Source organism: Camponotus vicinus, unplaced genomic scaffold (assembly GCF_025532165.1).
Source record: "Camponotus vicinus isolate PSW18456_S1 unplaced genomic scaffold, iyCamVici1.0 SCAF_7, whole genome shotgun sequence".
Lineage (NCBI taxonomy): Eukaryota > Metazoa > Arthropoda > Insecta > Hymenoptera > Formicidae > Camponotus > Camponotus vicinus.
The window spans coordinates 16,581,224-16,607,150 of NW_028141979.1; the positions used below are offsets into that span (position 1 = coordinate 16,581,224).

Genomic DNA, 25,927 nt, shown 5'->3' on the forward strand with positions numbered 1-25,927 from the left:
TAGAAAGTGTTTCAGACAAAAGTTGTATGATTTCGAGGGTGACATAAGATGGTGCCATTAGTTTGACCTTGAAGAGTCACCTGAAAGTCACGTGAAGGTCACCTCCAACTTTTTAAATGGGACACCCTATATGCTTTTGCATATTCTTGTAGCTCATCTCGAGAGCTTTCCAAAACACTAAAATTAAGTTTTCATTAAGTACTTTTCGAGTAATGAGGCTTGAAATCATTTGTTAATTTTACATAAACCATAAAATATCTAGTAAAATATTCATTTTCCGACTATCTTACCTTAATACTTTTATGTACAAAATAATGAGAGGAATCAATTGGTGTAAAGAAAACATACAGTTGTTTTTAAAAAAAAATATGGAATTTGCAATTAACAATTACATATTTTTTCTTTACACCAATTGATTCCTCTCATTATTTTGTACATAAAAGTATTAAGGTAAGATAATCGAAAAATGAATATTTTACTAGATATTTTATGGTTTATGTAAAATTAAGAAATGATTTCAAGCCTCATAACTCGAAAAGTACTTAACCCTCCAAAAAAAACCTTACAAAGGTAAAAAAAATACGCCAAGTACATAAAGAATATTCTACCTTGTATGCAACAAAACGTTTAATGAAAAAATATCCCTAAAAATAATTTATAAAAATTTTCTCTCAAAAATATATACAATTTTCCTAAAAAAAAATCAAAACTAAATATGAAATCAATAATTAATTAGCCAAGTACATTGAAGCAATTGATAATTTAAAATATTTGTCACAAATTCAATCTTGCATTTATGTATTATAGATTCTGGACAAAATGAAAATGATTTTCAAAATAAATTCCATACTTTGTATGATATATAAAAATACATTATTATGTGTGATCCAAATAAATATTTGTACAATATATGAAATAGCATTAATATATTGCGGGTTTTATATTGCAAATTACAAACTCATAAAGCTATTTAATACTTACATACTGCAATAACATCGATTGCATTAATCGCCAATTTTAAATTTAAAAGAGAGAAACTAATAGACTTGTTTTAAGATTATAAGTTTTATTAAGTAGACCTGGAACTAAAGGATTTAAGAAATTACATAAAATTACAAAAATTTGACCCGTCGTATTATAATTTACACATTTTTATTTTTTTATTATTAGGAAATATTTAATTTTGAAATTAATCATAAGCTTTGCCAAGTAAATTCGGAACTAAAAAAATTAAGACCAAAACAACTTAGGAAAACTTGGCGTGCTCGGGTCGTATAATTCACATATTTCTATAATTGAAATTAATTACATGTATATAATTCGCAAACTTTGTAAAATTATGTATATTTGTAAATTTGTAAATATGTCTATTATAATGTGACCCGAGCACGCCAAGTTTTTCTAAGTTGTTTTGGTCTTAATTTTTTTAGTTCCGAATTTACTTGGCAAAGCTTATAATTAATTTCAAAATTAAATATTTCCTAATAATAAAAAAATAAAAATGTGTAAATTATAATACGACTCGGGTCAAATTTTTGTAATTTTATGTAATTTCTTAAATACTTTAGTTCCAGGTCTACTTAATAAAACTTATGATCTTAAAACAAAATCGATTAGTTTTTCTCTTTTAAATTTAAAATTGGCGATTAATGCAATCGATGTTATTGCAGTATGTAAGTATTAAATAGCTTTATGAGTTTGTAATCTGCAATATAAAACCCGCAATATATTAATGCTATTTCATATATTGTACAAATATTTATTTGGATCACACATAATAATGTATTTTTATATATCATACAAAGTATGGAATTTATTTTGAAAATCATTTTCATTTTGTCCAGAATCTATAATACATAAATGCAAGATTGAATTTGTGACAAATATTTTAAATTATCAATTGCTTCAATGTACTTGGCTAATTAATTATTGATTTCATATTTAGTTTTGATTTTTTCTTAGGAAAATTATATATATTTTTTGAGGGAAAATTTTTATAAATTATTTTTAGGGATATTTTTTCATTAAACGTTTTGTTGCATACAAGATAGAATATTTTTTATGTATTTGGCGTATTTTTTTTACCTTTTAATTTTTTTTACCTACCTAAGGTTTTTTTTCGAAGGATTTCACACCTTTTTGTTAAAATTTATTTATATCTTTTCTGCAATTTATAAATTATTTTTAGGGATATTTTTTCATTAAACATTTTGTTACATACAAGGTAGAATATTTATGTACTTGGCGTATTTTTTTTACCTTTGTAAGGTTTTTTTTGGAGGGATACTATATTACTATATATTACAAGTCAAAATTATTATTGATTTAATTAGCAGTTTTTATCATTACATACTTTACTATTATAGATTTCATTATTATTGCATTATTTTTTATTGATTATAAAATAAAATTTTGTTTCACGTATAAAGAATTAAAGAAAATTTTAGAAGTTCAGATTTAATTGAACAACACAAAGACATGTTGAAATTCCATCATTGTATTACATCTTAAACAAAATTGAAATTTAGCCATTACTAGATTAAAAATTAGAAATAATAAACAGATATGTAATAAGTAAATAATAATAATGTAATAATTATACCGTAAAAGTTTGATATCGTAATAAATATTATTTTATAAGGCAGCATTATCAACATATATATATATATATATATATATATATATATATATATTTATTTAGTCTCCTTCCATAATTCAAAATATATTTCCAGTTTTACAAATACGATATTACTCTTTTCTTACTTCCATGAAACATCTCAATCTTATTCCTACAAGTCACCTATTCATACAAGTTATAATTATGCAGAAAAAATTTATCTATGTACATAATTATATATATATATATATAAGTGTGTATATCTATAACTCTATAGTTTTATAGTATATAATTATATATATATATATATATATATATATATATATATGTGTGTGTGTGTGTGTGTGTGTCTGTAGAAATTCACATATTTGACTGCGCAACCATAATTATAGTTACACAGACATTTATTACATTTGCCTGCGTAGACAAATATAGTTACGCAGAAATATTATACAGGGCGATCCCGAAAAACGATCCGTCTATAAAATGACGTATTCCTGACACCATTCTAAGACAATTTTTCCTTTACCAAAATTTGATTTGAAGCGTAGTTTTTGAATTATTAAAGGAAGTAGTTAACGTATGACGGGTCGAATACAAGAGGCAGGCAAGGATGGCACGATTCACCATCAGACGCGGGTGCTTACGCGGGGCGCCTGCTGCGATCAGCTGGTCGCTATACACATACAGACACACATGCGAACACATACATTCTCTCTCTGTCTGTCTGTCTGTCTGTCTCTCTCTCTCTCTCTCTCTCTCATTCGCTCACTCACCTGTAATTTTTTTTTTTTTTACGAGAGAGGGGAAAATGCATTTTATGCATACCCACAGGTCGATCCAGTGAGTTATGTGGAACTCGAGTACCAAGTCGAATTACCAACTCGGTACTCCCTACCCACTAAAAACCCCTCTCTTTTCACGAATTTCCTTTGACACACTGTCCCTCTGACTTCCCGAGATCTGTTTTCACATAACGTCAAAAAATAGTTATCATTACCTTGTTCGATGACTTTTGATGTATTGCTGTAATTGCTTGAAGGAGAAATGAATTTTCCGATAGATCGTACGTTCTCAAATTTAACGTAGATATCACGTTGCAAAAGACAAGAAATCCACACTAAATTATTAACTGAAAGTTTTTTTTCTTTCATGAACTGTATTCTTTTATAAACTTTAACGTAATCACATTTATTTACTCACTCGATGAGACGAGAAATTTACTAATGACTCTATCACTAATCACTATTAATCACTGTCGAATAATAACTGTTGGCAATTAAAAATCACTCGATGAAAGAAACACGCGCGGACACGTTACTACACGACGCGACGACGCGACAATGCGACGATAATTATTCGGCGACTGCAAGCATTTTTGTCATGGTAGGTTGCGGTAGGTTAAGGTACTACTGGCGCTATCGAACGCGATCATGTGTTCGATTGAAGAATGCGGTAAACATAATAAACATTTAACATATTAATATTATTACTATCATGAATGTGTGTGATATCCATACATCGTATGATATCTATTCATCTATTTATCTATTCATTTATTTATTTATCTATTTCACCTATTTATTTTTAACTATTTATTATCAATGACCGATTTTCGACGGAAGGTGGACCTTCGAGGAGCACTTTGCCCAGCTGGCCCCCAGGATAGGGGGGGTTAGCGGCCTCGCTGGCGGGGGGGTAGCGGCCTGCTGCCCAACCTGGGGTGGCCGGACGGCCGTGTCCGCAAGCTTTATGTGGACCGGTGGCCCTCTACGGGGCACCGATCTGGGCGGGTGCTGCCTCGGAGTCCAACAAGATCAGGGGAGTGCTACGGGGGGGCGCACCGCCCCATAATTTTAAGGGCCGCGCGTGCATAGCGCACGGTCGCATATGCGGCGGTGGCGGTGCTGGCGGGGTCGCCTCCCCTGGAGCTCCTGGCCCAGGCCCGGGCCGAGATGTACTGGGGGATTAGGAGGCTCCGGGGGAGGGGAATTGTGGTGGGGCCGGGGGCCAAGAGGGCCATCAGGCTGAAGGCGGCAGACTCGGTCCTCGTGGACTGGCAGCGGCAATTGGCCGGGCCAGCCCGCGAGAACCAAAGAGTTGTGAGAGCCGTACTCCCGGTCTTCGGGAGGTGGATGAGGAGGGCCTGGGGGCGGATCACCTTCAGGGTGGCGCAGGTGGCGACCGGGCACGGGTGTTTCGGTCACTATCTGTGCCGCATCGGGAGGGAACCAACCCCCAGGTGCCACCACTGCGAGGAGGACCGGGACACGGCGCAGCACACTCTCGAAGCCTGCTCGGCTTGGGAGGTGCAGCGCCGTGCCCTGGTCGCAGTGGTGGGAGCTGACCTCTCCCTCGGCGCCGTCATTGAGGCGATGCTGAGGGGGGAGGAGGAGTCATGCGGAACAAGGAGGAGGCGGAGAGGGATCGGCGGATGATGCCCGTCCCAATGGCAGCACGAGGAAGAGCAGCGGCCAGGAGGACCCGGCGGGGGAGGAGAAGGCTGATTGGGCCTCCGGCCCCACCGCTGGACAGGGACTGAATGGGGGGAGGGACCTTGTTGAGACCCACTCCCCCCTTCACTGCAGGCTTGGCGGATAGGTGGGAGTGAGAGGGAGGTTCCGGGGCTGTGAGGGCCTCCTTATGGCCCTCCTCGGTGGCCCCCCTCCCTTCCCCCCACCACGGCATAAGAAGAGGCCCCGTTCAGGGGCCGCGGCGAGGGGGGCCCCGGTGTGGAGCGGGGAGATCTCCCACCGGGACAGAACCCCATTGGACGGAGCCGGGAGGCGGACGGGTGTCCTCCCTCCCGGCTACAACGAGGGATTGCGGTGGGGGAGTCGCGGAAGAATGCCTGTGGCGTACCCGTCGCTCCCCCGTGACACCGCGGTGGAGGACACCCGCAGGGGTTTTAGCCGGTAGGAGTCCGGCATAACCCTCTCTCTCTCCCCGGGGTGGGGGGTATCCATGAGGATATCCCCTGCGTATAAAAAAAAAATGTATGTGTTCGCATGTGTGTCTGTATGTGTATAGCGACCAGCTGATCGCAGCAGGCGCCCCGCGTAAGCACCCCCGTCTGACGGTGAATCGCGCCACACTTGCCTGCCTCTTGTATTCGACCCGTCATACGTTAACTACTTCCTTTAATAATTCAAAAACTACGCTTCAAATTAAATTTTGGTAAAGGAAAAATTGTCTTAGAATGGTGTCAGGAATACGTCATTTTATAGACGGATCGTTTTTCGGGATCGCCCTGTATATGTGTATGTGTGCATACACACACACACACACACACACACATATATATAGTGTGTGTGTGTAGAAATTTACATATTTGATTGCGCAACCATTATTATAGTTACATAGACATTTATTACATTTGCCTGCGTAGACACAAATATAGTTACGCAGAAATATTCCCTACATGTATTATATATATATAAATTATATATATATATGTATATAATTACGCAGGCAAATGTAATAAATGTTTATGTAACTATAATTATGGTTGCGCAGTTAAATATGTAAATTTCTACACACACACTATATATGTGTGTGTGTATATATATGCACACATACACATATATTGTGACGTGGCCGTCCCGACGCGCGTCCATCCGCCCCGGAAATCTTTACGGGGCGCGAGCCGAGCGGCCGCGCCAGAAAGAAATAGCGAGAGCCGTATCGAAATCCCCGGAGAGACGAGTTCGTGTTATGTTTCGCGCTATTATTAATTTATATATTTTTTTTATTTTATTCTTTGGTACGTCGGGCAACCCGCCGGAAAACCACCGGAAGAGGAAGAAGAGGAATTCTTTTTGCAACGACCGACACGGCGCTCACGAATTTCGAGCCGAGAGCGGAGGTAGCGCCTGAGGCTCAGGACAGAGCAGAGTCGCGGGTGGATTTCGACCCTGCAGTAAAAAGAGGAAAAGCGACAAAGAAACTGCTATCTGGGACCAGGATCTCGGAGCCCAGTCGGCGTCACCCTCCGAGGACGGAGGACGAAAGACCTGCCTCCGGAAGACCACGGACAGCAGGGTCGCCGAGATTCGGAATTTTAAATTATCGGGGCCGTTACGGACCCTGATACGGCGTTGTCGCGGGGCGCAGTAATACCTCGCGTGTCGCGGCGCTATTGGCCACGAATCCGCGCACCCCTGCGCGCAGGATTGACGCCGCTATCGACCCTGGATCGCGAGATCCAGGGAATCATTCTGGTGCGGGCGCTCTCAAAAGATAGTCGAGCTTAAGAGTGTCTATTCGTTGTCGTCTTGTGTGTCGTTGTCGCTATCGAGATCGAGAGGACGAAGCCAAGGAACATCCCCCTGGCTGCGGGAGCAAGTATCGGTGAGGTTGCCCATCGCTAAATTGTAAGCCACGTACTCGATTCCGTCCGCGGACCGGCCGTTCTGTCGCCGTCGCCATTTTCGTGTCTCGTTGTCGCTCGGGCATTGTACCGAGCTCGCGATTTTCGTGTATTTCGGGCGACCGGAGACAAGCGACCGAGGCATCAAGGACGATCGTAACGTAGGCCGTAGCTGATAAGGAACCGTTCGTCTCTCTCCAGGATTCGGGGTGTCGTAAAACGCGTAGTGACCGGCTCTCGCATATCGACCACGTGCGCGGTAAATCGCGGGGAATGCGTTCGCTATCCGTGCTGTCGAAAAGAGTTGTCGAAACCGCGTAAGACATCCCCGCAATCGATCTCCGGGCAATTTTCGTCTGCAATTAGCGTATATGTTAGCGTGTGACCGTATGCGTGTGACGACGTGGCAAAAGTCGTGCTGTCCTTGTCGCTCTTGATACTAGTATGAATTGCGTTTATTGCGTGGTATTTGCGTGGTATTTGTCGTACGTTTGAGTGTGTCGCGGTGCATAATAGATTGAGAAAGGTCGAAATTCGAGGGTTTCGCGTAGATAGAAAGCGTTACGCCGAAAAGAAGCGAAGCGACGTCCGACGGCTATCGAATTCCGAACGAATCGATCTTGCTCGTAGCAAGCGAGATTTTTCGTCTTCGCAAGTCGCTTGATTACTATCGCTCAATTATTAAGCCTCATTTCAAACCTAGAGTTGTCGATCAAAAGAGCGAGTAACAAAGGGAATAGATCTGTTAAACGCGTCCCCTAGGAGACTGTCGAAATTCCCGTTACGCTCTCGAAACGCCGTTCGGTTTCGCAAAGTCCGGCCATAAAAACGGGCCTGGAGGACGATAAATATCACCGCTTTCGTATGATCTCGATTTCGTATTGCTATTGTTATCACCGCTGTCGAAGAAGTATCTGTTGTACGTTATTTCAAATTTTCGAATTTATGTTAAACTCAGTTATATTTCGTTAATTCAGTCTCGCTAATTTATGTCATTATTGCTATTTCTTTTTAGAACTTGTTATTTCTTTCACTTTATATTCTTTTCTATTATATTTCATTTGTTTAAATAAATTTGTTACATTCTCTTTTATATTAAATTCGCGTAATTTATTTGAGTGTTCGTTTCTCGTGTGTGTTAAATCCCGTTGTGTTCGTCAATTTTCGTAATCACCGACCGCCTCGCATAAAATAATTCAATATCCTTTTCAACGGACCCTGCCCCTCTACCGTTAGGTGAGCTAGTCGGCCCGTGGCGAAACAGGCTAACGTTTTTCGCGTTATTCTGACGATTTTGCGAATTGATACGCGAAAGACCGTATCTGGCGCCCAACTTCGAGATCTCGAGACGGCCTTCGCTTCGCCGCGGCTCGCGCGAGAACACCCTTCATCTGAGTTCCTCCGAGCGCGAGTATCTCTATCCGCCTTGTGCTTTTTTTTTTTTGACGGCGTTTTCGCTCCCCTTCTAACATCCTCCTCTCCAACACCCGAGGAGGATCGAAAAATTAAAAATAAAAAGCGTCGCAATATATATAATTATCATTATACATGTAGGGAATATTTCTGCGTGACTATATTTGTCTACGCAGGCAAATGTAATAAATGTCTATGTAACTATAATTATGGTCACGCAGTCAAATATGTAAATTTCTACACACACACACACACACACACACACACATCTATATATATATCTATATATACATATATATATATATATATATATATATATAATTATAAATTACATAATTATATTCCACAAAATGATAACTGTCTATTGTTACGTCCAGTCCCTTAAAAGATCGGGCCGTCTGGAAGGACGCAACCTACTTACCCGGTGACACACTTTTCGGGCGTGTGTATAGATTGGGTCGAGCGCACTGTCAGGGGCCTGGCACAGGTCAGTGACCAGAATGGTCCCTTTAACTCTGTGAGTGTCCTAGGCCGTTACGCTCGTCGGTCCCTTTTCGGTAAGAGAATCGAATCTCTTTTACTCGGGACGGGACCCTGTGCGATTTCGGACTTCAAGGAATGAGAACGGGTAGCAAAATTAAATGAAGACTTTATTATAAATTATCATTTATTCAATAATTAGTCGTTTGAGCGATATGAAATGTTTACATAAAGATCTTTTCTAAAAATACAAAATATAGTTGAAAATTTTATGTGTGTTGTTTGTATGTGTGAGGGAATTTCCGCGGGTGTTACATTGGTTCGGAGGACGTCAGCCAGGAATAAAAGTGGTAAATCTAATCTTAAGTATTAACCCTGGCTGGAGATTATTACAATTTTGTTACTTTTAATTTAAAATTTGCTATCTAAACAGGTATATTATAGGTGGGGAAGAAAAAAGGGGGGGAGCACAAAAGGTCAAGGATTTTCAAATTGGATAGTGGACGGAGGGAATTTCTTCCACAGGGCTTGTATGGGAACTCCTAATGGAAGGTGGGAGCCAGGGAGATGCCAAGCAATTATAGCATCGGGAGGGGCAGTGGTAAGGTAGTGAAGGAACTCCTCGTGATCAACAGGACCGGGGCCCACACGGAAAGTTCCTTCGGGAATGGGGAAGTCGATGAGGGGAAACTGTGATAGGAAATAACTTAGAGGGTGAGGAGGGAGAGGTTCGGGAGTTTCAGGGGTGTCGGGATGTTCCGACGGGGAATCTGGAGGGAAGTCGAAGGGGTTGGAATCCTCTTCGAGGTCGGGAAGATCTCTCGCAAAATCTCCCAGAGCCTCGCCGAATTCAGAAAATTCTGAGGAGGTGGAAGGGGAAGGAGGATCTGAGTCGAGGGTGATAACAGGTATGGGAGGGGTACGCTCCCGGACAGGAGGTGAGGGGGAACGAGGGGGTTCGGGAGAAGGCAAAGGAGAGGGTTCGAATACAAGGGTTGATGAAGTAGCTGGGGAAGGAGAAAATTCAGGTGGGGTAGGGCTAGGAGATCTGGGGGGTGAACCAGACGATGGCGCGGGGCCTGGAACAGGTGTACCGGGGGAGGTCGAGGAATGCCCTGGGGATGAGATTGGAGAATAATTCGGAATACGGGGTGAGGAAGAGGGGTTAGGTGTGTGTGTGTTAGTGTCGAGTTTATTACTGCTAACGGGCGCGTCAATATTATCTAAGGTATAGCCATTAATAGGTTTAGGTAAAGATTGAGCCTGTATCCGTCTGTTCAGCCGATTCCGCCACCGCAACGCTGCCCGCCGTTTACCGGTGGGAGGCACTAATAATAATTTTGACGCTGAATATCTTACTGATTTGATGTTAGATTAGCTATTATAAAATATATCACTGTTGTCATTGGGAAAAGATGGATAACCCTTAGGCAAAATGATAATTCGTTCTGAAAGATTTTACTCTTAAGTTTAAATTGGTCATACAAATAAAGAGATAATTAAGTAATAAATAGGAGGAAATGAATCGAAAATGGTTTCAAATAAAGGTTTGAAATTTAGGAGAAATTCGGATTAGGATTGTTCGCCTTGCGGAGATTCCCGGCGAACGAGGGATTGTTCGCGAATCGCCTTGCGGAGATTCCCGGCGAACGAGGGAATCGTTCGCGAATCGCCTTGCGGAGATTCCCGGCGAACGAGGAATTGTTCGCGAATCGCCTTGCGGAGATTCCCGGCGAACGAGGAATTGTTCGCGAATCGCCTTGCGGAGATTCCCGGCGAACGAGGAATTGTTCGCGAATCGCCTTGCGGAGATTCCCGGCGAACGAGGGATTGTTCGCGAATCGCCTTGCGGAGATTCCCGGCGAACAGGGATTGTTCGCGAATCGCCTTGCGGAGATTCCCGGCGAACAGGGATTGTTCGCGAATCGCCTTGCGGAGATTCCCGGCGAACGAGGAATTGTTCGCGAATCGCCTTGCGGAGATTCCCGGCGAACAGGGAATTGTTCGCGAATCGCCTTGCGGAGATTCCCGGCGAACGAGGAATTGTTCGCGAATCGCCTTGCGGAGATTCCCGGCGAACGAGGAATTGTTCGCGAATCGCCTTGCGGAGATTCCCGGCGAACGAGGAATTGTTCGCGAATCGCCTTGCGGAGATTCCCGGCGAACGAGGAATTGTTCGCGAATCGCCTTGCGGAGATTCCCGGCGAACGAGGAATTGTTCGCGAATCGCCTTGCGGAGATTCCCGGCGAACGAGGGATTATGATGGGTGGATTAGAAAGGCGAGTGGGACAAGGAAAAGTAAAAATGATTATTGACTAAAAAAAAAACTTATTTCTCAAAGCTGGATGTAGAATATTTCTTTCGTTTACCTATCGGTCTAGGATCATTCCCAACGACAACCAGTTACAAAGTTAACACGAGAGGGGGAAGACAATAAAATTAAATTAGACTTACTAATTATAGCGAGCGTTGAAATATGTAAACAAAATTCAGCTCGGCCGGGGTTGGAGCCGCAAGTGTCCAATTGCTGGCAGCTGGTGAGGAAGGGCTCGGTTAATCCGCAGTGTACCTCACTCACTTCGCTTAATTTATTGTGAGATTCAGCCGCACGTGAACAGTTTGTTTAGAGATCGCACTTTTAGAATATATATATATATATATATATATTCTTTGTTTTATTGTATGTGAACTGGAAAAAAGTATAACCGGCGAGAGAATCTTTCTAGTAAGACCGTGAGTAAAGACTCTGAACTTGCACGGAAGAGCTGGCGTGATAATTTTTAAAGAATGAACTGTGTACTATGAACTGTGAACTGAAGTGAGTCCGCGTCTTCGGCTCGCGAGTTTTAAGGATTTTACTCCTCCTCCTTTCTGGATGGTGGGGAATCTTTTTAGGCGAATGAAATGATTTCTATTACTCCCTTCCTAAGGTCAAGGAGCTTGATTTTTTAAAAGGAGAGGGGTCTCTTAAGATTTTAATTGGTTAAGCCCTTTGGCTCGAGACTTAGCTCCATCCAGTAGAGAGTGGGAGTGAGCTGATTATCTTATCGCTTGATGATTTGGCGATTCGGAGAACGCTTGAGGGTGGCCTGTCGAACGAGCGCACGTGCACTATCAATTTCGAAAGGTTTTGTCTTACGTTTATTATTTGTCACTCTTCCGAGGACCAGATCTTTATTTTGAAAATTCTTTGGATAGAGAGGCTTGGAACATAAAGCCGTACCCATAGATACGCGACAGTTAGAATTTCTCATAACAACTTTTCATCATATAACTCGTAAATTTATTTAGAGTTTCGTTGACGCTATCTCGACTGGCCATTCTCAGTATTAGATTTGTTAAAGTTTAATGACGATACCCGCGGGTGAGGTTGCGTTCTTCTAAGTGCTATCTTTATTTCTAAGAAGAATCGCTTTGCATTCCGAATGCAAGTCGATCCTTGATTTCCTTCTTCCACGAAATCGTTTCGAGGAAAGAAAAGAATCGTGGAGTCCACCGGACGTAACACCCCCCGCCTTAGACAAATGTTGGGGGTACACGACATTTGCAAATAATAAGAATATTAGATTCTTTTCTTTTTGAGAAACGGAAAAAGGAAATTTATACGCATTATTATTATATATTTAAAGTAATATGTAAGAGTATAGTATAAGTGTGTTATAAATTTTAAAGAAGGAGGAAAGAAAAGGCGACCTCCATAACCCCTTCCTTTTATTCTTTCGTCCTTCTTGTACATGATTTCTTTTTGTATGTTTTTTTTTTTTTTAAATATAATATGATTAAAGATTATATAAAGGCAACTTAACATAAGAAGAATATAATGATAGTTTAATAAAAATTATTGATAATTGATATTTTAACGCAGTTATATAGTTGCGTGAAAGAGAAGACTGGAGCGGAGAAAGGATAGTAAGGGCAAGAGAGAGATGTGGACATTTTGTCTTTGTCAGAGTCGATACCAGATGTGCGTATGAGAGAGAAAGACAAGGCTCCTTCTTTGTCTTTTGATCTTACTCTTCTCTCCTTAAGGGAAAGACTGGTATTCCCCACCCTCGATTCAGGTCAGTCTCGTCAGTCTTCCAAAATGTTTCAATACAGTTTACACATTCGTTTGCAGGTCTGATTCTCATCATGGTTTGATTGCATTGCGTGTGTCACGTCTCAGTGACCAACTTTTCCCCTAGATGCCTCAGTTCCAGAGAAAAGTGCGCTCTCTTTGTTTTCAAGGCAACCTGCTTACACCGGCTATACCTTGGGGATGCCGAGAGCGAGGATCTGACTTATCGATTACGGAAAAATGTAAGGGAGCCGCGAAACTCTATAATTGGATGACTATTGAAATATATATTTGTATATGCAAAGGGTATCTATTAAAATGGGATTTCGATATTTTCTATCAAATCCATTAGCTGATCGATATCGATATTACCTGCGATATATTGATCTATGAATTCCAAGAGTATATCGAGAATTCTCTCGAGTTTGCTCCTCATCTGTTAGGGCGAAAAAATCTTTATCGTTGCAAGAAGGCTTCATTGGAGAGTCTGTAAGTAACTCTCTATTTCACACTGATTCTCCGGAAGTTGGGATTTTAATTGAGTTATCAGATCTATTGAACTTAATGAAGGGTTTTCAATCGTATCTTTATTTTTTATAATTTCCAAATAGTAATTATAGAAAGAGTCAAATTCTACGTTTGAGGTAACTATTCGAAGAAATTTCTGTAAAGTAAAATTTTCCGGTAAGTAAAAGAGGAATTTAGCCCTAGCCTTTAAAGCGGAGACAAAACTTTCTGGAAGGAAGACCCTTGTTTCTGATTTGACAAGGATACGCTTTGAGTTTAATTCTAATCTCTTGATCCGACGGAATCGAGAAGCGTCACGATATTCACGGGTTATTTTTCCTGCTCTATGTCTTTTTCTTTTGAATTCTGACGATGGGGTTACCATTTAAAGAGATAATATTAATGTTAATATATATTTTTCTGGTAGGTAGAATATAGTACTGGTTGAGGAAAGTGGTATTTTATTTGCTCTTATTATTATTTTTAACTGAATCAGCGTCAACGCACATTAGCACATAGTACGTTTATTCTTGTAATTTTGTTTTAGCTAAAACGTAAATGAAGGAGTAATTCATAAGGATATGTGGATGTCTCCGGCATGACCGTGGATGCCCGGGGACGATGGAACTTGAGGGCAGAATAAAGTTACGATAGCGGAAATTGCGTATAAGGGTAGGGAACTTAGGATGCTTCCGGCATGACAGTGGATGCCCGGCAGCGACGGAAGAATGGGTGAATGGATAATAAATTCTGTGCACAGCACCGCGAAGATGCTATACCTATGGGTGGAAAGACGTTTTATTCTAGTAGCGACGTTAGAAATTTATGCAAATCCAAATATCGTTGGTATTTCAATGAAGCGTCGATTAAGCGAATTGGTTTAGGATGTCGGATGCCTCCGGCATGACAGTGGATGCCCGGAGACGATGGAAATCTGGTTTTGGGGTAAAAAGTGGTAATGAATTTTTAAGAATAAAAATTGGAGTGTGAGGAGTTCTCCGGCATGGCAGAGGATGCCTGGAGATGAAGGAATCTTCAGAGAAGGGATGCTGCGACGCTCAATTGATGAGGGCGATTTTGGAGTTCTAATTAATTTTTGCTTTGACGCTTATCAGAATAGAATAACAAGTTAAAACAAGTTGCGCTGGAATAAGAGGGAGGAATACTGCCAGCGACGTGCTAGTGCTTGACAGTATGCTTGTTATTTAATCCTCAATGTTTTGTTTCAGGAAATGTCGTGAATGCAAGGAAGGTGAATATTATCGCACGAAAACAAGCATAAAATGGGACAAAAATCTGGTACTTACCACTCAGATGTCGATTTCGGTTGGTCTCGATCGCCTTCGTCTAAGCAAGGTCTGGGAATCTCCAAGGATTGACACAGTGAATTTGCACAAGTATAACTTCTTTATTTGAATTTTACTGAACGATATAGCAGATTGATACAAAGTATTAAATTTTAGTTGTAATGAGTTAAAGAATAATAAAGAATAACAGCAAAGTGATCACGACTAACAGCGAGTCTGCTATACTGACTAATTATTAATGATAGAATGAACCGCTCGCGCCTAGAATCCGGGGTTTATATACTAGCGATTCCGTTGTTCCTTGCATGATCTCTAGCTGTAGGAATCCTCGAGTAAGGTGATCTCTACATCGGATCACGTCGTTCTCGGAAGCACTACTGAATTACTTATCAATTGTTTTGACATAGATATCCTTTTCATAGAAGCGCGGCGGTGATCAAAGAGTAGTACGCGACTATTATCGGAAGTGTCGGTTGACATCTTCAAGAAGTCAATGTCCGATATGTTTATGACTTCCTCTTAAGTCACCTCACATGTCAAAACTATGCGCTCTTAATTTAATATCTATCATTAGCGGTGTTAGGATTACGGAATCATTTTACATGTATAACTTCCTTTATATTTTAGAAAAGGTTCAGAAATTTACGGCTCAAGTTAGAATAGATTAATTTTAAGTTGTAGCATATAGAGAAAGTTATTTCCACTGGTTATGATCCCATAATGAATTTTTAAATAAAGCATTTCAAAGTGTTTAAATATATTTGTATTTATTCATATTTAAGATCAATTCAACAGTTCCTTTGAAATACCTTACTTGTTATTGCTTAAATTATATGTTTTCGGTCGCGTTTGTTAAAATCTAAATTCGAATTTTAGCGCGTATATAAAGTCCTCATTATACATTAATTGAGGGAGTATTTATTTAAGTAGCGGGCTAAATAACCGTGTAGAATAAAACGGTAAGCAAATATTATAATTGATATTTTAAGCGTTAGAATTCGTATGCGCATATATTAGAATTAAAATTAATAGTAATATAATTGATAATAGTGAGTAAAATTGAATTACGAATAATAGAATTGAATATTCATTCTTATTCCATGGATATAGCAAAGAAATAAGATGGGTAAACGAATTGTAACTAAATCTAGTAATTTTAAGATGGCGGGACGTCACACGTGCAATTTCTTAGAGGTTCAGTAAGGTCTGTATGAATTAGCATGTGTGGCAACACCATTAAGTATTTACGTCGGTGGCTTTTTGGCACTGTAAGGTAGCAGTGGGTGCAAATTTTTTGATGATTTGTGAGGTGTTGGAAAATATAGTTTCTTGATTGCCTGACACACCTGAGTTCTAATAGGTAATCTGGTGTTCCGGAATGGTCTTGTGGTCTTGTTCCTCTGGTAGATCTATGAATTTCTTCTCCATGCGTGTCGGGGTTCCAGGAAAGCCATTGTCTTTCTGCCATTTTGTGCTGTGGTTGATGGTTTATTATTCAAGAATTAACTGTAAATACTTGGAATGCGAACTTATATATATATATATATATATATATCTTATATTCTTGGTTTTTTATTATATATATTTCTAGTATTAATTTTCTTCTCTTATTACTATTATTATTATTATTATTTTTTCTCTCTCTCTTTTTTTTTTTTTTGTTGAGGAAAAGTAGTGAATAATATAGAGACAAACAAGGGCATGTGGTTATGGTTACAGAGTCAGGATTTGATGGTGAGAGTGCGAGGGGGAAAAAGGGGGAAAAGGTTTCTCTTTTAACTGTTATGTTTCTTCCCATCGGGCGAAGACAGGCGCTCCCCATCCTTCGCTAAGATATGCTTTATCGGTGTTCAAGTATTTTTCGATGCATCCTTTGCACTCTTCAGCTGGTCTAATTTTTATTATTATCTTATAGCATTGTGTGCATCTGGTTTGATTTTCTACTGATGCTCTATGTACTAAATTATGTGGTGCCACTACAGCGTATTCTTGCTGATAGTCTTCCGGAACTTTAAAGAAACATAAACTGCAGATTTTATAGCAGTCTGAAATACGTTGATAAATTTCGCCCTCGAGTGAAACAATACATCGAAGTTCAAATAGGTAGCTGTAGGTTTCAGGGTGATCGCTTGGTTTTACGCCGTCAATCAGTTCATCGTCTTCTTCCTGATTTTCAATGGATAAGTAATGGTGTCCCGGCATTTCTACGCTGTAAGCGATTATCAAGTGTTCAAGGGTGACTCTTGTTGTATATATATATAAAAGAAATTAGAATAAATAGCTTTTGCGCTATATAGTTGTTATCCTATGTGTTTTACTTATTGTATATATATTTTGCATATATTCATTATATATATATTTTTATTATTATTATTTTTTTTTTTATTATTTTTGTTGTTATTATTTTTTTTATTTTTTTTATTTTTTTTTTTTTTACACTGCGGGGGAAACATGCTCCATAATGTTTTTGCTGTGACGAGCTATTCCTAATTTAATTAGTGCTTCTTTAAAATCGTATGACGCATCGAAATTTACAGATTGTAGTCGAAGATTAACTAAAGCAGCTCCTTTCCAAAGAGGTTGTACTATGTTTATCCATCCTTTATTACCCTCCGCGACTATGCGAGCTAGAGTTTTATTAACCTCTGGCCAGGTGGGAGTGGGGGGTTCTGATCCTGTGTGAGCTAAAGCACAAGCGATGGCACGCCACGGTAATTTTCTGAACTCATCGTCAAGTTCGTACAGTTCATTATGAGACAGACATATTTTCCGGCCAATGTCCTTTAGAAAGATTTCGGCTGCTCCTATTAGTCTGCTGACTCTGGTTATTATACCTCTATGCCAGAGCTTGTTGTGCATTACGCTGACGGCTTGATCTTCATGTATATTTGTCATGAGTTTCTTATTAGCGGCCATTTTTATTTGTAATTTATTTTGCAGTTTTTCGTAGGCTTTTTCATCATTTCGAAGTTGTACCCAGAAGAGTAACGGTGATTCCACGCATACAACTCTTACTTCTTGATGCCCTGAGCGCAAATGTGTGGTGTCGATGGATTCGATTTCCATTTTCTATGAAGAGCGATAATGTCGATGGTATTATCGAAAAGATATTTCCTCCAGTGTTTTTATCAAAAGATGGAAACCGTGCGATTATTTTAATTGTTATCATTATTATTACTATTATTGTCATTACTACTATTGACATCTTATTAGGGAATATAATATATATATATATATATATATATATATATATATGTGTGTATATAAATTTAGGGCAGTACAAAGTACAAATTATAAAGAAATAGTGTATAGGTACAATGAGGGAAGGGGGGGAAGGAAGAAAAGGAGAAGAGTAAACTTGCTGATTTAGTACTTAATGTGAGTGTATTGTATAATTTTTCTTACATAGATTAATTCGTTCAATGTATGCGTATTTTAACGCTGAATGGATTGTTATGATGCTAATATCCTACGGTGTTAGTATATATATATTACCTTATAAATTAATGTAAAAGGTGTGTGCTATGGTATTAGAAGTATATGTATGTATATACTAATGAATATACAGGGTGACCCATTTTAACTTAGGCAGCCAAATAACTCGAAAAATAAGCAAGATAGAGAAAAATGTTTTAGACAAAAGTTGTATGGTTTCGAGGGGGCCATAAGATGGTATCATTGGTTTGACCTTGAAGAGTCATTTGAAGGTCACGTGAAGGTCACTTCAATTTTTTTAAATGGAACATCCTATATATTTTTGTACATTCTTGTAGCTCATCTCGAGAGCTTTCCAAAACACTATAATTAAGTACATTTTCGTTAAGTACTTTTTGAGTTATGAGGCTTGAAATAATTTCTTAATTTTACATAAACCGTAAAATATCTTGTAAAATATTCATTTTTCGATTACCTTACCTTAATAGTTTTATGTACAAAATAATGAGAGGAATCAATTGGTGTAAAGAAAACACATAGTTGTTTCGAAGAAAAAATATGTAATTTGCAATTAACAATTCCATATTTTTTCTTAAAAACAACTATGTGTTTTCTTTACACCAATTGATTCCTCTCATTATTTTGTACATAAAAGTATTAAGGTAAGATAATCGAAAAATGAATATTTTACAAGATATTTTACGGTTTATGTAAAATTAAGAAATTATTTCAAGCATCATAACTCAAAAAGTACTTAACGGAAAGGTACTTAATTATAGTGTTTTGGAAAGCTCTCGAAATAAGCTACAAGAATGTACAAAAATATATAGGGTATTCCATTTAAAAAAATTGAAGTGACCTTCACGTGACCTTCAAATGACTCTTCAAGGTCAAACCAATGATACCATCTTATGGCCCCCTCGAAACCATACAACTTTTGTCTAAAACATTTTTCTCTATCTTGCTTATTTTTCGAGTTATTTGGCTGCCTAAGTTAAAATGGGTCACCCTGTATATATACATATATATATATGTAACTGAGTAGTTTTAATATACGTAATAATAACATGAGTATATAAAATATCTAGAATAAGTATATTAGTATGTAAAATATAATATATATATATATAGTAAAAAAGTATATGTCAATATATATATATATATATATATATATATATATATATATATATATATATATATATATATATATATAGTGGAGATATACTAATGATATAAATGTAGTTGGGTTTTCTAAAACCCCTTTTTTTGTTATTATATATCTATTTTTTTTGTTTTTTTTTATATTTATATATATATATATATATTTTTTTTTTTTATATTGCGGGGAATACATCTCTTGTTATTTTAGTACTTAATTCTACGTGTCCTAGCTTAATTAACATATCTCTAAAGTTGTAGTTTCCTCCGTTATGTTCGCCCTGTATCGTCAGCTTGACGAGGGCCGCTCCCCTTCCTAAAGGAAGTATAATGTTGATCCAGCCGGTATGACCTTCGGCTAGGAGCCGGCAAAGTTCTCGGGTTTTCTCTGGCCATATTGTCGAATTATTGGGTGATCCTGTGTAGGCGAGCCCACACGCAAAGGCTTGCCAAGGCAGGTCTCGAAATCTATCTTCCAGGTGATAGGTTTCGTGCATTGGTCGCCAGGTTGACCAACCGTGGTCGCCTAGACGTACTCTGACCATCCCCGACGCCTGGCTGATTTTCTCTATCCATCCTCGCCGCCAGCCGTTACCCTCTTTGACTACGACGTCCATTTCCAATTTTACGTCTTCCGGGAAGCATATCAGGAACTTGCTCCGTCTTGACATACGGAGGGCAAGTTCCTCTTCCAACTCCTGAAGGTCCTGGTCACCGTTTTTCAACCGGACCCAAAATAATAAGGGAGACACGACCCGGAGAATAAAAACCTCCAGCCGAGATCGTGTAAGGCTTCCCGTGTCAATGGCTGCTGGTTCCATTTTTCTATAAAAGAGGTTAATTTGTCTTATCATTTGAGACTTTTCCGCCGATTATGTATTTGAGTTTTACGGAAGATAACGTTGACAGAAGGCTGTAGAGAGGGGATAGAGGTTTGTAGCGGAATGCTTAAACCTTCATTCCCTGAGTTGTAGAGTATAGGTAGTGTTCTCTTTATCAGAAAGAGATGGATAGATACGGTCTGAGGATTCCTCAGTGTCAGCGGGGTGTTTATTCTTTTGTGGATTCTCGAGTGGAGCGGATGGTTTGTTTGTTGACGGTGGTTGCTTTAGTTTTAAGTGTAATAAGAGCTGAGTGAGAGAATCCCAGATGGCTCCAAGCAAGTATATGGACCAACCATATACTGTATGCAAAGCGTAGCCATGAACTAGAGTATCTAATATCAATTTAAAAATTCTAACGGATAGATATATTCCCATTATTCCAGCGCTGATGTTTCCGAAAATTAAAAATCTATTCCAAAATTTTTCCCAGGTAGAGACGGCGATTTTTTCTATTGCGTCTTTGTCTAAAAGATTGGTAATTGAACCTCCCTGTAAGGATGTAGGTCTTCCCATTATTCCCCTGGCGATGGTGTTAAGTACCGCGGGCCTCTCGGCAGGGAACATAATATGGTCTTTTAGATCTTCCAGATCGTTTTCGCTATATATGCCACTAGTGGCTAGCGAACCAGGGCTAACGTACTTCCAAGTAGGCTTGGTTAGAGGTTTCATAATGGAAGGGGGTACTGTATCTACTGGTTTAGGCATAAGTTTATACCATTAATCTCCCAGCAGGTACATTGCAGGTGCAAATGCGTTGCATGCCGTTTGTATCCCCTGACGCAGTATTACATGTGTCTGCGGTGTCAAAAAGAATGTTCGATTTCCCCTTAATACAGGAAGTTGATTGTAACAATATTCTGTTTGAGCAAGTCTCACCTCGACAGGTACGCATTTTACTATGTGGATTACCTCACCGGCTAACAGTGCCATATATCCTGGTCCTTTCATTAAATAATATGCAAATATATCAGGCGATTGAGTTGCTATGGCTAAGGCGTTTTGCAATAATTGTTGCTCCAGATTACATTGTTGTAAAAGTATATTTCTATATAATTCACTTATTTGTGTACGTATATGTCTTTCTACATACACGAATTTGGAATTCATGTATGTAAAAATGTCAAGATTTGATACTTTTGATTGCTTCTTAAAGATTTCAATGCCAGGTGATGCTTCGAAAATTATTAATTTTGGATGTTCAGTACGAATTAGAGTATATCCACAAGTAATATATTTCCCACGGCTGGTTAATGCGAATATAGTGTTTTGTGCTGTTAACGAATAAGCTACTTGTGATTGCTGATTCATGCTGTCAATTATCTTGTCAGCATATCCTTCATATAATACGCCATAGCTAGAAAATTTGCAAGTATCAGCAGGTACGGGATCCCAGAAGGTATCTCCTCCTTCTATATCTAAACAACTTGTAGCGCTGAGTTCACACGCTACTCCAGATCTGAGGTGTACTTTATTAGTATTTATTTTTACGTCGGCTATGTAATCTTGGAGAGTAATTTTAATACTCCCCAGTACAATGACGTCCGCCCATGTTCCATATGGGTCGGAATAAGCGCTTCCGGAGCACGATCCTTCCGAGTCGACGTGACCAGCTAATATTATAGGACGTGTCAGGGTTTGATTTGATTTTAACCCAGTTATATATGTTCCTGCCAATTCATAAGTTCCATAAGTGTGCATACGGCGGCATGCTTCACGAGTGGTTTCTTGTATGAACGAATATTTGCCGTTAAAGACATCCATGGTGTGAGAAAACATCCCGCATTTCTTAATTAATCGGTCGATTTCAATTTTACATTGTATTACTTTCACAGAGTCAAATTCGTTAATTTGAAGTAGTTGAATATAAATTCGGCTTGAATTGACGCTTTGCTGGGGAATATCACATTCTTCGATGTTTAGTAATGATAAGGTGGTGAGATTAGCAGACGCTGAACCACAATCGTAGCCTATTATTCCATGGGTGAATTGTAAGTTCACGAGTAAGAATGTTAACGTAGCTATTCCCCTGGGATCCATCTGCAAATTTTTCTTATATATATATATATATATGACATAATTAACCTATCTATTTATCATTCATTTACGTCGATTAATTATTATATTTATTATTTAGTTACTACCTAACAAAAGGATATTACATGTATACGTATATGAGGTTTTATTATTACTATTATTATTAATATTATTATTATCACTATTGTTTATCCTCTTGATGGTTTGATGATTTATTAATAGGTTTAATATAAGAAATTCGCAACCGATTTGGATGTACTATTCGGCTGTTCTTTTTTATTTTTATCCTTACATTATTTTTATTTAAAATTTCTAAAACTTCATGAGGACCTGTGTAATGATCGCCGAATTTTCCCGGTTTCGGGCCCTTTAGTAAAAATACCTGATCTCCAGGTTTAAAGGTTTGAGGATTGATTTTTCTGTCATAATATTTCTTTGATCTATGCTTGGCGCTGATTACATTTTCTCTTGCATTCCCTTGAATGTTGTGTAGCTGTGTTACAAGGTTTATCAGGTATTCATCGTAATTCGCTAATCTATCTTCGGGTGCTGGAAGTTCACTTGAAGGAACTCTTGCTATTTTTCCAAATACTAACTCGTATGGAGTGTGTTTCGTAGCTTCGTGGACGTTTGTGTTATAATTAAACATTGCAAGTCCTATCCATTGGTCCCATTGCTTTTGTTCATTAGCATATTGTTTAAGATATTCTCCTAGTGCGTGATGTGACCTTTCCAAAGATCCGTTTGATTGCGGATGAAAGGCGGTAGTACGGAATTTACGAATTTTAAATAATTTAGCTATTTTCTTCATTAAGTCGCTAATAAAGTTTCTGCCTTGATCTGTTAATATAGCCTTGGGGGATCCAAGTACACAAATAAAACGGTCTACGAATGCTTCTGCAATTGTTTCAGATGTCTGGTTTGGCAATGGTATTCCCATGCAAAATTTTGTTAATTGATCTTGCAATGTTAATATATATTCGTTGCCTCTCCCAGTCTTTGGTAAAGGACCAACGATATCCATTGCTACTTTATCGAAGGCAGATCCTGGAGTGTCAGTGATTATCATGGGCTGTTTAGTTTTTACTCGGACTAATTTCTTTAACTGACATTGTAAACATTGTTGTATATATTTTTGGACGTCTGATTTTAAATTTTCCCAATAATAATTATGTTTTATTCTATGGTATGTTTTAGTAACGCCACGATGTCCTCCTGCTGGTGGACAGTGCGTTTCGCCGATTATAACAGGGCGTAAATCTTTAGGAGGATATTTAATTAATCCATTACATATTATTATTTTAGTAGGTGTGTCGAGAAGTATTAATCGAAGCTGTATCTTAATATTATCCCACGGGACATTGTTAACATAATCAGTCTTTGCTAAGCTGAGTGTTTCCAATTTCAATGTTTCAAGTAGATTTCGTAAATCGTTTAATACTGTAACGATTTGGTTGAGAGTTACTGTAGGACCTTCTCGTTGTCCTTCGCTGACAGGCAGTGCCACGTGGTAATAGTTCTTATATTTTATGGCGTTAGCTTTACCCAAGGCAAGAGAATTTAGATGTGGTAATTCATTTCGCTCAAATAATTTTTTAGATCCAGAATCCAGAGGATTTCCCTCAGTATCAACAAAATATGCAATGTTGTCTTTTCGTAAAAATAGTAATTCACGTGAGTCGACAATATTACTCTTTAAGAATTTATTTCCGATTATAAAGGGTTTTATTTTCCTGGATTTTAGATTCTTATTAATGTCATCTTCTTCCGTATCTTCTTCTTCCGTATCTTCTTCTTCCTTCCTTACTTCTTTTGTGCTTAATTCATTTATTGTTTTATAATTTTTATCAGGTGGATCATTTCGTTCATTAATTTTTTCGGTATCGATCTTGAATTTAGCCGTCTGACTTCTTGTTAATATTCTGTTCTGTTTAGGAGGGTCATGTATCAATGCTTTCTCTGTTAGCTGGGCCTCGACTGGTTCATTTAATTCTTCTAAAGTAAATGGAAGTAAGTCAGGATTGTCTTCCGTTATTATTTCTTCATTATCCTCGCTATCGGAGAGATGTAAATGAAAATAGTCGCTTTCTTTTTCTTCTTCGTCTTCTTCAAGTTCTTCTAACATTTCAGATATTACTTGAGCATCTTCGGGGTTATCAGGGTTTAAGAGTTCTTTATTTCTTATAATTTTGCAATCAAATTCTTCAATATTTGCTGGATTCCTGGATAGTGCATCTGCATTTACATTAGTTTTTCCTGCCTTGTATACTACTTCATAATCATATTCGGCCAATTTCAATCTCCATCTTAATATCCGCATATTTGCATCTTGAGCGTTTTTAAACCACATTAGTGGTTTATGATCTGTAACTAAGGTGAATTTTCTTCCGTACAAGTATGGTCGGAAATGCTTAACGCAATATACTATTGCAAGTGCTTCTTTTTCGTAGGTATCGTACTTTAATTCATTGTCCGTCAGAGTTCGTGAGGCATAGGCTATCGGCCTATCTTTATTTACTTGTCCTTGTGATAGGATTCCTCCTACAGCTATGCCAGAAGCGTCGGTGGTTAAAATAAATGGTTTAGAGAAATCCGGGTATTGTAATACTGGTTCTTCGCACAATTTTTGTTTTAAAGTTTCAAATGACTCCTCTTGAGTGGCCGTCCACTCAAATCGTACATCATTCTTTAATAATAATGTTAATGGTTTCGCTAATTTAGAAAAGTTCGGTATAAATCTTCTATAATATCCGGCAAGTCCCAAAAATTGTTTAATATTTCTTGGCGTTTTCGGTCTTGGAAAGTGTTGTACTGCTTCTAATTTTTTCGGATCCGGTTTTACTCCATCTCTGCCGATTACATGTCCCAGATATGTTACTTCAGATTTCAGAAACTCACATTTATCAGGTTGTAATTTCAGGTTAGCCTTACGAAGACGTTCAATTAATGCATTGTATTTCCTTTCATGTTCTTCCAATGAAGATGCGTAAATGACGATATCATCCATATAAACAAATAATTCTTCACCTTGTAATCCGGTCAACACTAAATCCATTAGGCGTTGAAAGGTCGCTGGGGCGTTTTTAAGACCGAAAGGCATTCGCTCGAATTCATAATGTCCAAAAGGCGTTGTAAATGCGGTTTTATGACTATCTACAGAATCCATTTTTATTTGGTGAAAACCGGATGCTAAGTCGCATACTGAAAAATAACGAGCCCCTCCTAATTGATCCAATATATCGACGATATTCGGAAGAGGATATGCATCTCCTATAGTTTTTTCATTTAAAGCGCGAAAGTCTAAGACCATTCTCCACCTTTTATTACCCTTTGAATCTTCCTTTTTTGGCACAATCCATATAGGCGTATTGTAAGGTGATTGTGAGTGTTTCACAATGCCTCCTTCTAGTAATTCTTCTACCTGTCTATTTATTTCTTCTTTGTGTATTTGTGGGAAACGATACTGTCGGGTATTTATTGGATGGTCGTCTGTGGTCGGAATTTGATGTAGTAATACGTTCGTCGCAGTCAATTTTTCTCCAGGAATGTGAAATCGATCTTGACTATTCGTTATTAATTTTATTACGTTGTCTCTCTCTGTTCCATTTAGGTGTTCTAATCGTAGAGATTCTATTATTTTAACGAGTCGATCCTTCATTTTTATT

General features: G+C 38.5%; 1 long non-coding RNA gene and 1 pseudogene across 3 annotated transcripts in view; one reads left to right on the top strand and one right to left on the bottom strand.

Moving 5' to 3' along the window:
• Positions 1-14,932, top strand: part of LOC145974798 (uncharacterized) — a 28,170-nt gene extending 13,238 nt beyond the window's left edge. Inside the window, exons 1-2 of one of the 3 annotated variants that reach the window (XR_014439802.1) lie at positions 13,049-13,426; positions 14,674-14,932. This is a non-coding gene — a long non-coding RNA (uncharacterized LOC145974798). Of the gene's footprint in view, positions 1-13,048; positions 13,427-13,897; positions 14,177-14,673 lie in introns of those variants that run through there. The other 2 variants (XR_014439801.1, XR_014439800.1) reach the window with 2 other exon arrangements.
• A 5,329-nt stretch (positions 14,933-20,261) lies between these two features.
• On the bottom strand, positions 20,262-22,288 carry LOC145974442 (uncharacterized; annotated as a pseudogene).
• Positions 22,289-25,927: the final 3,639 nt, after the last annotated feature.